The sequence below is a fragment of the Tachysurus fulvidraco genome, chromosome 1, assembly GCF_022655615.1.
Source record: "Tachysurus fulvidraco isolate hzauxx_2018 chromosome 1, HZAU_PFXX_2.0, whole genome shotgun sequence".
Classification (NCBI taxonomy): domain Eukaryota; kingdom Metazoa; phylum Chordata; class Actinopteri; order Siluriformes; family Bagridae; genus Tachysurus; species Tachysurus fulvidraco.
The window spans coordinates 24,391,529-24,404,666 of NC_062518.1; positions in this window are offsets into that span (position 1 = coordinate 24,391,529).

The window sequence follows — 13,138 nt, forward strand, 5'->3', positions numbered from 1 at the left end:
GCGCTGCACAAGGCAACACGGCACAATTAAATACACAGGGTAATCACAATAGGAAACTGTGTATCAGCATGTGTTTTTAGTGAATCCCTGCATGCTGTTGTTGTTAATTACGAACAGTGAATGTCAACAGACAGGCTTTTACCTCCGTGGCTGTTGTAATCATTTCGTCCTCTAGATGTCACCCTACTCCAATGAGCTCAGCATGTGACTGTAGCTGGCTCTTATGCACTTTTGTTCAACTCGCAACAGTTCACTTTCTTCTTCTATACAGTTTTTTCTTTGGAGTTTTTCTTGCTCATTCTATGTACTGGGGCATCCGATCCCATCCTCATCGCCACTGTTAAGTTTACTGTTAAGAGGAACGACACAGACAACCATTTCACTGCAGAGTCTTGACTACTGACGAGTGCTTCAGATCTCGCTCTCCATTACACTGTTCCCTGCTCCAATCAACGCTCTCTCCACAAACGGAGAAAGAAAATACCGTAATATACATGGAATAGATTCGCATGAACAATACGTTACACAAAGGATCAAATAAAAAAGTTCCAAATATTTTACCAGTTTAAAATAAGTACATCTTTAAGAAACCACTAAAAGATGGTTGGTTCTCATGAACTGTGCAGAAAACCTCATTCACACACACCATGTTTTATAGAAACCCACTGCATTGTTAGTCAGCTTGTAGTAAGCAAACGAACCTTTAGCCTAACTGCTACTAGCCGCTTGCACAGAAGCTCTGGATCTACTACTCACCTGACTAACTTACCTGTCTAATAAATCACACTTTCAATATAAAACTCTCTGTTCATTTTACTTAACTGAAAGAGAGTAACTCTCTCAAGAAAAGTTAAAAGTAGAACAGAATGATAGCTTTCACCTCCTGTGAACACTCACAGGAGCGAGAGAGAGAGTTGGGGGATAAAAAAATGTCAGCTTAGATTTACATATAAACACACATGACATATACATACACAAAAATAAATAAATAACTAAATGATTATTATAAATTAAAAAGTTAATTTATCATCCCCAACTTCACACAGTGCCCCCACCCCACAGTAAAAGCATCAGTGAAACCTTGAATATCATGTACTGGATTGAAATAAGTGCAATTTTAATTTGTGCAGCCATCATTCCTTTAAACACTTTCTCTACATCGACTGAACCAATCCCTAACATCTTGTTCTTCCTGGTCTTCCAAGTGGCCAACTCAGCTGAACCTGACAGAAAATTCAATGACACATTTTTTTCACAGTTTGTCGTGAAACCTTATATAAGCATACATTACAAGCTTGAAAAGGTCTGTTTCACCTTGTTTCCATGAAACAGGATAGGACACACTGTGTTTATGTCAGAAATCTCGGAAAAAAGCTTTTTTACCTTATTTGATTTGAAATAATATAAAATATAATAGTTCATATATGTTGATAAAAATATGATTTATACTCGAAAATCTGATAGTTTGTGTGTGCTATAATCATTTTAATAGAATCGTAGTTATCAGCATGTGTTTTTAGTGAATCCCTGCATGCATGTACAAAAGTGTTTCTCAGCAGCTGAAAAGGCGTTTGCCGCAGTCTCAGTGCTCTAGCGAGTTCCTTTTATGGTTTTTCGTGAAACCTTATATAAGCACACATCTGACAAGCTTGAAAAGGTCTGTTTCACGTTGATTCCATGAAACATGATAGGACACAGTGTGTTTATGTCAGAAATCTTGGAAACAAGCTTTTTTACCTTATTTGATTTGAAATAACATAAAAATATAATAGTTCATATATGTTGACAAAAATATGATATATACTCGAAAATCTGATTGTGTGTGCTATGATCATTTTAATGCAATCGTGGTTATCAGCATGTGTTTTTAGTGAATCGCATGCATGTACAAAAGTGTTTCTCAGCAGCTGAAAAGGCGTTTGCCGCAGTCTCAGTGATCTAGCGCCCTCCTTTCATGGTTTTTCGTGAAACCTTATATAAGCACACATCTGACAAGCTTGAAAAGGTCTGTTTCACGTTGATTCCATGAAACATGATAGGACACACTGTGTTTATGTCAGAAATCTCGGAAAAAGGCATTTTTACCTTATTTGATTTGAAATAATATAAAATATAATACTTCATATATGTTGATAAAAATATGATTTATACTCGAAAATCTGATTGTGTGTGCTATGATCATTTTAATGCAATCGTGGTTATCAGCATGTGTTTTTAGTGAATCCCTGCATGCATGTACAAAAGTGTTTCTCAGCAGCTGAAAAGGCGTTTGCCGCAGTCTCAGTGATCTAGCGCTCTCCTTTCATGGTTTTTCGTGAAACCTTATATAAGCACACATCTGACAAGCTTGAAAAGGTCTGTTTCACGTTGATTCCATGAAACATGATAGGACACAGTGTGTTTATGTCAGAAATCTTGGAAACAAGCTTTTTTACCTTATTTGATTTGAAATAACATAAAAATATAATAGTTCATATATGTTGACAAAAATATGATATATACTCGAAAATCTGATTGTGTGTCCTATGATCATTTTAATGCAATCGTGGTTATCAGCATGTGTTTTTAGTGAATCCCTGCATGCATGTACAAAAGTGTTTCTCAGCAGCTGAAAAGGCGTTTGCCGCAGTCTCAGTGCGTTAGCGCCCTCCTTTCATGGTTGTTCGTGAAACATTATTTAAGCACACATCTGACAAGCTTGAAAAGGTCTGTTTCACGTTGATTCCATGAAACATGATAGGACACACTGTGTTTATGTCAGAAATCTCGGAAAAAGGCATTTTTACCTTATTTGATTTGAAATAATATAAAATATAATAGTTCATATATGTTGATAAAAATATGATTTATACCCGAAAGTCTGATAGCGTGTGTGTGCTATGATCATTTTAATGCAATTGTAGTTATCAGCATGTGTTTTTAGTGAATCCCTGCATGCATGTACAAAAGTGTTTCTCAGCAGCTGAAAAGGCGTTTGCCGCAGTCTCAGTGATCTAGCGCTCTCCATTCATGGTTTTTCGTGAAACCTTATATAAGCACACATCTGACAAGCTTGAAAAGGTCTGTTTCACGTTGATTCCATGAAACATGATAGGACACTGTGTGTTTATGTCAGAAATCTTGGAAACAAGCTTTTTTACCTTATTTGATTTGAAATAACATAAAAATATAATAGTTCATATATGTTGACAAAAATATGATATATATACTCGAAAATCTGATTGTGTGTCCTATGATCATTTTAATGCAATCGTGGTTATCAGCATGTGTTTTTAGTGAATCCCTGCATGCATGTACAAAAGTGTTTCTCAGCAGCTGAAAAGGCGTTTGCCGCAGTCTCAGTGCGTTAGCGCCCTCCTTTCATGGTTGTTCGTGAAACATTATTTAAGCACACATCTGACAAGCTTGAAAAGGTCTGTTTCACGTTGATTCCATGAAACATGATAGGACACACTGTGTTTATGTCAGAAATCTCGGAAAAAGGCATTTTTACCTTATTTGATTTGAAATAATATAAAATATAATAGTTCATATATGTTGATAAAAATATGATTTATACCCGAAAGTCTGATAGCGTGTGTGTGCTATGATCATTTTAATAGCAATTGTAGTTATCAGCATGTGTTTTGAGTGAATCCCTGCATGCATGTACAAAAGTGCTTCTCAGGACCTGAAAAGCCGTTTGCCGCAGTCTCAGCGCTCTAGCGCCTTCATTTCATATTTTTTGTGAAACCTTATATAAGCACACATCTGACAAGCTTGAAAAGGGTTGTTTCACTGAAACATGATAGGACACAGTGTGTTTATGTCAGAAATCTTGGAAACAAGCTTTTTTACCTTATTTGATTTGAAATAACATAAAAATATAATAGTTCATATATGTTGATAAAAATATGATTTACACTCGAAAATCTGATTTGTGTGTGGCATGAGAATTTTCATTCAATCTTAGGAATCAGCATGTGTTTTGCGTGAATCCCTGAATGCGTGTACAAAAATGCTTCTCAGGAGCTGACAAGCCGTGTGCCGCAGTCTCAGCGCTCTAGCGCCTTTCTTTCTTGCTTTTTCGTGAAAGCTTACATAAGCACACATCTGACAAGCTTGAAATGGGCTGTTTTACTGAAACATGATAGGACACAGTGTCTATATGTCAGAAATCTCGGAAAAAAGCTTTTGTTTATTATTTTATGCTAAATAACATAAAATATAATAGTTCATATTAAAGGCCAATATGTTGATCAAAATATGATTTACACGCGAAAATCTGATGATTTGTGTGTGGTATGAGAATTTTATTCAATCTTAGGTATCAGCATGTGTTTTGAGTGAATCCCTGCATGCGTGTACAAAAGTGCTTCTCAGGAGCTGACAAGCCGTTTCCCGCAGTCTCAGCGCTCTAGCGCCTTTTCGTGAAAACTTACATAAGCACACATCTGACAAGCTTGAAATGGGCTGTTTCACCGAAACATGACAGGACACAGTGTCTATGTGTCAGAAATCTCGGAAAAAAGCTTTTGTTCATTATTTTATGCTAAATAACATAAAATATAATAGTTCATATTAAAGGCCAATATGTTGATCAAAATATGATTTACACGTGAAAATCTGATGATTTGAGTGTGGTAGAAGAATTTTCATTTAATCTTAGGTATCAACAACATGTGTTTTGAGTGAATCCCTGCATGCTTGTACAAAAATGCTTCTCAAGAGCTGACAAGCCGTTTCCCGCAGTCTCAGCGCTCTAGCGCCTTTCTTTACTGCTTTTTCGTGAATGGGCTGATTCACCGAAACATGACAGGACACAGTGTCTATATGTCAGAAATCTCTGAAAAAAACTTTTTTTTAATTTTTTATATATGCTTAATAACAAAATATAATAGTTCATAATAAAGGCCAATATGTTGATAAAAATATGATTTACACGCGACAATCTGATGATTTGAGTGTGCTATTAGAATTTTCATTCAATCTTAGGTATCAGCATGTGTTTTGAGTGAATCCCTGCATGCGGGTACAAAAGTGCTTCTCAAGAGCTTACAAGCCGTGTGCCGCAGTCTCAGCGCACTAGCGCATTTCTTTACTGCTTTTTCGTGAAATCTTACATAAGCACACATCTGACAAGCTTGAAATGGGCTGTTCACCGATACGATAGGAATCAGTGTCTATATGTCAGAAATCTCGGAAAAAAGCTTTTTTTCATTATGTATATATGCTAAATAACATAAAATATTATAGTTCATATTACAGGCCAATATTGTTTATAAAAATATGATTTACACGCGAAAATCTGATGATTTGCGTGTGGTATGAGAATTTTCATGCAATCTTAGGTATCAGCATGTGTTTTGAGTAAATCCCTGCATGTGTGTACAAAAGTACTTCTCAGGAGCTGACAAGCCGTTTCCCGCAGTCTCAGCGCTCTAGAGCCTTTCTTTACTGCTTTTTCGTGAATGGGCTGATTCACCGAAACATGACAGGACACAGTGTCTATATGTCAGAAATCTCGGAAAAAATCTTTATTTCATTATTTTATACTAAATAACATAAAATATATTAGTTCATATTAAAGGCCACTATGTTGATAAAAATGTGATTTACACGCGAAAATCTGATAGCGTGTGTGTGCTATGATCATTTTAATGCAATTGTAGTTATCAGCATGTGTTTTTAGTGAATCCCTGCATGCATGTACAAAAGTGTTTCTCAGCAGCTGAAAAGGCGTTTGCCGCAGTCTCAGTGCTCTGGCGCCCTCCTTTCATGATTGTTCGTGAAACCTTATATAAGCACACATCTGACAAGCTTGAAAAGGTCTGTTTCACGTTGATTCCATGAAACATGATAGGACACAGTGTGTTTATGTCAGAAATCTTGGAAACAAGCTTTTTTACCTTATTTGATTTGAAATAACATAAAAATATAATAGTTCATATATGTTGATAAAAATATGATTTATACTCGAAAATCTGATTGTGTGTGCTATGATCATTTTAATGCAATCGTGGTTATCAGCATGTGTTTTTAGTGAATCCCTGCATGCATGTACAAAAGTGTTTCTCAGGAGCTGAAAAGGCGTTTGCCGCAGTCTCAGTGATCTAGCGCTCTCCTTTCATGGTTTATCGTGAAACCTTATATAAGCACACATCTGACAAGCTTGAAAAGGTCTGTTTCATGTGTTTTTAGTGAATCCCTGCATGCATGTACAAAAGTGTTTCTCAGCAGCTGAAAAGGCGTTATCAGTTATCAGTGTTTTTAGTGAATTGCGTAATAGCAGACACAACAGCCACGGTGCTGGGACAGCGGATAAGGAAAGCGTCTCTCTTGCGCTGTGTCTCTCTCCTGTTTTATCTCCCCAGCACGCCAGCAGGTAAGCCACGCTGCCTCTAATTGGCCTCAGCTGCAGATGATTTGGAAGCGCTGCTTAGCAGAGAGAAAAAAGGGTCTTGGTTCACTTTGTTCACATATGTCCAATTGCTTAATAGCAGACACAACAGCCACGGTGCAGGGATAGCGGATAAGGAAAGCCTCTCTCTTGCGCTGTGTCTCTCTCCTGTTTTATCTCCCCAGCACGCCAGCAGGTAAGCCACGCTGCCTCTAATTGGCCTCAGCTGCAGATGATTTGGAAGCGCTGCTTAGCAGAGAGAAAAAAAGGGTCTTGGTTCACTTTGTTCACATATGTCCAATTGCTTAATAGCAGACACAACAGCCACGGTGCAGGGATAGCGGATAAGGAAAGCCTCTCTCTTGCGCTGTGTCTCTCTCCTGTTTTATCTCCCCAGCACGCCAGCAGGTAAGCCACGCTGCCTCTAATTGGCCTCAGCTGCAGATGATTTGGAAGCGCTGCTTAGCAGAGAGACAAAAAGGGTCTTGGTTCACGTTGTTCACATATGTCCAATTGCTTAATAGCAGACACAACAGCCACGGTGCAGGGATAGCGGATAAGGAAAGCCTCTCTCTTGCGCTGTGTCTCTCTCCTGTTTTATCTCCCCAGCACGCCAGCAGGTAAGCCACGCTGCCTCTAATTGGCCTCAGCTGCAGATGATTTGGAAGCGCTGCTTAGCAGAGAGAAAAAAAGGGTCTTGGTTCACTTTGTTCACATATGTCCAATTGCTTAATAGCAGACACAACAGCCACGGTGCAGGGATAGCGGATAAGGAAAGCCTCTCTCTTGCGCTGTGTCTCTCTCCTGTTTTATCTCCCCAGCACGCCAGCAGGTAAGCCACGCTGCCTCTAATTGGCCTCAGCTGCAGATGATTTGGAAGCGCTGCTTAGCAGAGAGAAAAAAAGAGTCTTAATTCACTTTGTTCACATATGTCCAATTGCTTAATAGCAGACACAACAGCCACGGTGCAGGGATAGCGGATAAGGAAAGCCTCTCCCTTGCGCTGTGTCTCTCTCCTGTTTTATCTCCCCAGCACGCCAGCAGGTAAGCCACGCTGCCTCTAATTGGCCTCAGCTGCAGATGATTTGGAAGCGCTGCTTAGCAGAGAGAAAAAAAGGGTCTTGGTTCACTTTGTTCACATATGTCCAATTGCTTAATAGCAGACACAACAGCCACGGTGCAGGGATAGCGGATAAGGAAAGCCTCTCTCTTGCGCTGTGTCTCTCTCCTGTTTTATCTCCCCAGCACGCCAGCAGGTAAGCCACGCTGCCTCTAATTGGCCTCAGCTGCAGATGATTTGGAAGCGCTGCTTAGCAGAGAGAAAAAAAGGGTCTTGGTTCACTTTGTTCACATATGTCCAATTGCTTAATAGCAGACACAACAGCCACGGTGCAGGGATAGCGGATAAGGAAAGCCTCTCTCTTGCGCTGTGTCTCTCTCCTGTTTTATCTCCCCAGCACGCCAGCAGGTAAGCCACGCTGCCTCTAATTGGCCTCAGCTGCAGATGATTTGGAAGCGCTGCTTAGCAGAGAGAAAAAAAGGGTCTTGGTTCACTTTGTTCACATATGTCCAATTGCTTAATAGCAGACACAACAGCCACGGTGCAGGGATAGCGGATAAGGAAAGCCTCTCTCTTGCGCTGTGTCTCTCTCCTGTTTTATCTCCCCAGCACGCCAGCAGGTAAGCCACGCTGCCTCTAATTGGCCTCAGCTGCAGATGATTTGGAAGCGCTGCTTAGCAGAGAGACAAAAAAGAGTCTTTGTTCACTTTGTTCACATATGTCCAATTGCTTAATAGCAGACACAACAGCCACGGTGCAGGGATAGCGGATAAGGAAAGCCTCTCTCTTGCGCTGTGTCTCTCTCCTGTTTTATCTCCCCAGCACGCCAGCAGGTAAGCCACGCTGCCTCTAATTGGCCTCAGCTGCAGATGATTTGGAAGCGCTGCTTAGCAGAGAGACAAAAAGGGTCTTGGTTCACGTTGTTCACATATGTCCAATTGCTTAATAGCAGACACAACAGCCACGGTGCAGGGATAGCGGATAAGGAAAGCCTCTCTCTTGCGCTGTGTCTCTCTCCTGTTTTATCTCCCCAGCACGCCAGCAGGTAAGCCACGCTGCCTCTAATTGGCCTCAGCTGCAGATGATTTGGAAGCGCTGCTTAGCAGAGAGAAAAAAAGAGTCTTGGTTCACTTTGTTCACATATGTCCAATTGCTTAATAGCAGACACAACAGCCACGGTGCAGGGATAGCGGATAAGGAAAGCCTCTCTCTTGCGCTGTGTCTCTCTCCTGTTTTATCTCCCCAGCACGCCAGCAGGTAAGCCACGCTGCCTCTAATTGGCCTCAGCTGCAGATGATTTGGAAGCGCTGCTTAGCAGAGAGACAAAAAGGGTCTTGGTTCACGTTGTTCACATATGTCCAATTGCTTAATAGCAGACACAACAGCCACGGTGCAGGGATAGCGGATAAGGAAAGCCTCTCTCTTGCGCTGTGTCTCTCTCCTGTTTTATCTCCCCAGCACGCCAGCAGGTAAGCCACGCTGCCTCTAATTGGCCTCAGCTGCAGATGATTTGGAAGCGCTGCTTAGCAGAGAGAAAAAAAGGGTCTTGGTTCACTTTGTTCACATATGTCCAATTGCTTAATAGCAGACACAACAGCCACGGTGCAGGGATAGCGGATAAGGAAAGCCTCTCTCTTGCGCTGTGTCTCTCTCCTGTTTTATCTCCCCAGCACGCCAGCAGGTAAGCCACGCTGCCTCTAATTGGCCTCAGCTGCAGATGATTTGGAAGCGCTGCTTAGCAGAGAGAAAAAAAGGGTCTTGGTTCACTTTGTTCACATATGTCCAATTGCTTAATAGCAGACACAACAGCCACGGTGCAGGGATAGCGGATAAGGAAAGCCTCTCTCTTGCGCTGTGTCTCTCTCCTGTTTTATCTCCCCAGCACGCCAGCAGGTAAGCCACGCTGCCTCTAATTGGCCTCAGCTGCAGATGATTTGGAAGCGCTGCTTAGCAGAGAGAAAAAAAGGGTCTTGGTTCACTTTGTTCACATATGTCCAATTGCTTAATAGCAGACACAACAGCCACGGTGCAGGGATAGCGGATAAGGAAAGCCTCTCTCTTGCGCTGTGTCTCTCTCCTGTTTTATCTCCCCAGCACGCCAGCAGGTAAGCCACGCTGCCTCTAATTGGCCTCAGCTGCAGATGATTTGGAAGCGCTGCTTAGCAGAGAGAAAAAAAGGGTCTTGGTTCACTTTGTTCACATATGTCCAATTGCTTAATAGCAGACACAACAGCCACGGTGCAGGGATAGCGGATAAGGAAAGCCTCTCTCTTGCGCTGTGTCTCTCTCCTGTTTTATCTCCCCAGCACGCCAGCAGGTAAGCCACGCTGCCTCTAATTGGCCTCAGCTGCAGATGATTTGGAAGCGCTGCTTAGCAGAGAGAAAAAAAGGGTCTTGGTTCACTTTGTTCACATATGTCCAATTGCTTAATAGCAGACACAACAGCCACGGTGCAGGGATAGCGGATAAGGAAAGCCTCTCTCTTGCGCTGTGTCTCTCTCCTGTTTTATCTCCCCAGCACGCCAGCAGGTAAGCCACGCTGCCTCTAATTGGCCTCAGCTGCAGATGATTTGGAAGCGCTGCTTAGCAGAGAGAAAAAAAGGGTCTTGGTTCACTTTGTTCACATATGTCCAATTGCTTAATAGCAGACACAACAGCCACGGTGCAGGGATAGCGGATAAGGAAAGCCTCTCTCTTGCGCTGTGTCTCTCTCCTGTTTTATCTCCCCAGCACGCCAGCAGGTAAGCCACGCTGCCTCTAATTGGCCTCAGCTGCAGATGATTTGGAAGCGCTGCTTAGCAGAGAGAAAAAAAGGGTCTTGGTTCACGTTGTTCACATATGTCCAATTGCTTAATAGCAGACACAACAGCCACGGTGCAGGGATAGCGGATAAGGAAAGCCTCTCTCTTGCGCTGTGTCTCTCTCCTGTTTTATCTCCCCAGCACGCCAGCAGGTAAGCCACGCTGCCTCTAATTGGCCTCAGCTGCAGATGATTTGGAAGCGCTGCTTAGCAGAGAGAAAAAAAGGGTCTTGGTTCACTTTGTTCACATATGTCCAATTGCTTAATAGCAGACACAACAGCCACGGTGCAGGGATAGCGGATAAGGAAAGCCTCTCTCTTGCGCTGTGTCTCTCTCCTGTTTTATCTCCCCAGCACGCCAGCAGGTAAGCCACGCTGCCTCTAATTGGCCTCAGCTGCAGATGATTTGGAAGCGCTGCTTAGCAGAGAGAAAAAAAGGGTCTTGGTTCACTTTGTTCACATATGTCCAATTGCTTAATAGCAGACACAACAGCCACGGTGCAGGGATAGCGGATAAGGAAAGCCTCTCTCTTGCGCTGTGTCTCTCTCCTGTTTTATCTCCCCAGCACGCCAGCAGGTAAGCCACGCTGCCTCTAATTGGCCTCAGCTGCAGATGATTTGGAAGCGCTGCTTAGCAGAGAGAAAAAAAGGGTCTTGGTTCACTTTGTTCACATATGTCCAATTGCTTAATAGCAGACACAACAGCCACGGTGCAGGGATAGCGGATAAGGAAAGCCTCTCTCTTGCGCTGTGTCTCTCTCCTGTTTTATCTCCCCAGCACGCCAGCAGGTAAGCCACGCTGCCTCTAATTGGCCTCAGCTGCAGATGATTTGGAAGCGCTGCTTAGCAGAGAGACAAAAAGAGTCTTGGTTCACTTTGTTCACATATGTCCAATTGCTTAATAGCAGACACAACAGCCACGGTGCAGGGATAGCGGATAAGGAAAGCCTCTCTCTTGCGCTGTGTCTCTCTCCTGTTTTATCTCCCCAGCACGCCAGCAGGTAAGCCACGCTGCCTCTAATTGGCCTCAGCTGCAGATGATTTGGAAGCGCTGCTTCGCAGAGAGAAAAAAAGAGTCTTGGTTCACTTTGTTCACATATGTCCAATTGCTTAATAGCAGACACAACAGCCACGGTGCAGGGATAGCGAATAAGGAAAGCCTCTCTCTTGCGCTGTGTCTCTCTCCTGTTTTATCTCCCCAGCACGCCAGCAGGTAAGCCACGCTGCCTCTAATTGGCCTCAGCTGCAGATGATTTGGAAGCGCTGCTTAGCAGAGAGAAAAAAAGGGTCTTGGTTCACTTTGTTCACATATGTCCAATTGCTTAATAGCAGACACAACAGCCACGGTGCAGGGATAGCGGATAAGGAAAGCCTCTCTCTTGCGCTGTGTCTCTCTCCTGTTTTATCTCCCCAGCACGCCAGCAGGTAAGCCACGCTGCCTCTAATTGGCCTCAGCTGCAGATGATTTGGAAGCGCTGCTTAGCAGAGAGAAAAAAAGGGTCTTGGTTCACTTTGTTCACATATGTCCAATTGCTTAATAGCAGACACAACAGCCACGGTGCAGGGATAGCGGATAAGGAAAGCCTCTCTCTTGCGCTGTGTCTCTCTCCTGTTTTATCTCCCCAGCACGCCAGCAGGTAAGCCACGCTGCCTCTAATTGGCCTCAGCTGCAGATGATTTGGAAGCGCTGCTTAGCAGAGAGACAAAAAGGGTCTTGGTTCACTTTGTTCACATATGTCCAATTGCTTAATAGCAGACACAACAGCCACGGTGCAGGGATAGCGGATAAGGAAAGCCTCTCTCTTGCGCTGTGTCTCTCTCCTGTTTTATCTCCCCAGCACGCCAGCAGGTAAGCCACGCTGCCTCTAATTGGCCTCAGCTGCAGATGATTTGGAAGCGCTGCTTAGCAGAGAGAAAAAAAGGGTCTTGGTTCACTTTGTTCACATATGTCCAATTGCTTAATAGCAGACACAACAGCCACGGTGCAGGGATAGCGGATAAGGAAAGCCTCTCTCTTGCGCTGTGTCTCTCTCCTGTTTTATCTCCCCAGCACGCCAGCAGGTAAGCCACGCTGCCTCTAATTGGCCTCAGCTGCAGATGATTTGGAAGCGCTGCTTAGCAGAGAGAAAAAAAGGGTCTTGGTTCACTTTGTTCACATATGTCCAATTGCTTAATAGCAGACACAACAGCCACGGTGCAGGGATAGCGGATAAGGAAAGCCTCTCTCTTGCGCTGTGTCTCTCTCCTGTTTTATCTCCCCAGCACGCCAGCAGGTAAGCCACGCTGCCTCTAATTGGCCTCAGCTGCAGATGATTTGGAAGCGCTGCTTAGCAGAGAGAAAAAAAGGGTCTTGGTTCACTTTGTTCACATATGTCCAATTGCTTAATAGCAGACACAACAGCCACGGTGCAGGGATAGCGGATAAGGAAAGCCTCTCTCTTGCGCTGTGTCTCTCTCCTGTTTTATCTCCCCAGCACGCCAGCAGGTAAGCCACGCTGCCTCTAATTGGCCTCAGCTGCAGATGATTTGGAAGCGCTGCTTAGCAGAGAGAAAAAAAGGGTCTTGGTTCACTTTGTTCACATATGTCCAATTGCTTAATAGCAGACACAACAGCCACGGTGCAGGGATAGCGGATAAGGAAAGCCTCTCTCTTGCGCTGTGTCTCTCTCCTGTTTTATCTCCCCAGCACGCCAGCAGGTAAGCCACGCTGCCTCTAATTGGCCTCAGCTGCAGATGATTTGGAAGCGCTGCTTAGCAGAGAGAAAAAAAGGGTCTTGGTTCACTTTGTTCACATATGTCCAATTGCTTAATAGCAGACACAACAGCCACGGTGCAGGGATAGCGGATAAGGAAAGCCTCTCTCTTGCGCTGTGTCTCTCTCCTGTTTTATCTCCCCAGC